Genomic DNA, 1,232 nt, shown 5'->3' on the forward strand with positions numbered 1-1,232 from the left:
ACATTGCAGACGGCAAACTTAAAGCCATTTATAAATATATTTGCAAGCTGCCTATCATGTAAACTAAAACCATGAAGTGATACAGCAGCTTAATGAAAGCCAGGTATAAAATAAATTAAATAAAACTTACTAAAATATGCGATGAAATAAAACACATGAAACAAAACTTCCACAGGTAGGACATATTTATAAGAAATCTGCTGAGTAAGCAGAATGTGACGTAGCATCGATATGCGCATGTGCATTACCACAAGGTAGGATGGATTTACGGGTAGCAGATAAACAGAACACCGCCCTGCATGATGAGTTAAATCCATTGCACTGCGCAGAGATGCACAACAAATGGCAGACTTAATTAAATGCTGCTAATGTGGCTTTAGTAGCTCTTCATTTCGTGTCTGCTGAATTTCTAAATACACAGAAACTGTTGTGGTTGCCCAACATTAAGGGAGGAGTTTGTCAGATCTTCGCCCCATCACGTGGATTAACTCTAGCTGACTAAGTAGACAAAGTATTTGATACGGTTTGATGCATCGTGTAACCGGAAAAATAGTACTGAACATAATAGTAAAATAATATAAAATCGCCATAGCTCCTCACCTGAACCGGCATCATGAAGTTAGCGCTGGTTCGTTAACCACTAACGCAACGGCCAACCGGGAACACATACATAAACTTTACAGGGAAAGGGAAACCCTGGGCAGCGTTTTGAAATGTAAACGCCGCATATAATTATTTGTTCTTGTTTTTTATTCTTTGTTCACAAAAATAAATCATTCTCACCAGTCACTCAACCCGCATCTCTGAAAGCGCGACTACAAGTTATTCCTGCAGTTCACGTTGAGCTGTGCAACCAGAGCTAACGCGGTGCGGTTTAAACTCTTATCTTGATGTAGAGTTCTCTAAAGAAGCATAATTTCTCACAGGGGGTTGATGTAAATATCCATACAGGTCAGCCTGTGTCCAGTTTGAGTGAAAGGAGGCGCACATGATCTGTGCTGAGATCAAGCAGCGGCAGCGTGGGCTTCAATGCGCAGAAGCAGCAGCTGTGTGGTTGGTCCGCTCTCCCGGCTTTAAGTGCTATAAACTTTTAGGAATAAATTTGCTCACCCAGTGAAATTATCAGAGGAACAGACGCTTGCAATACGGCATTAACTTTAAAAAAAAATTATTTATTTATTTTTTCCTTTTTAATTTTTCAAATAAAAACAAAAAAACAACCCCTCCGCACC

This window comes from Poecilia latipinna, unplaced genomic scaffold (genome assembly GCF_001443285.1).
Source record: "Poecilia latipinna isolate Pla-1442-1.1 unplaced genomic scaffold, P_latipinna-1.0 Scaffold4392, whole genome shotgun sequence".
Taxonomy (NCBI): domain Eukaryota; kingdom Metazoa; phylum Chordata; class Actinopteri; order Cyprinodontiformes; family Poeciliidae; genus Poecilia; species Poecilia latipinna.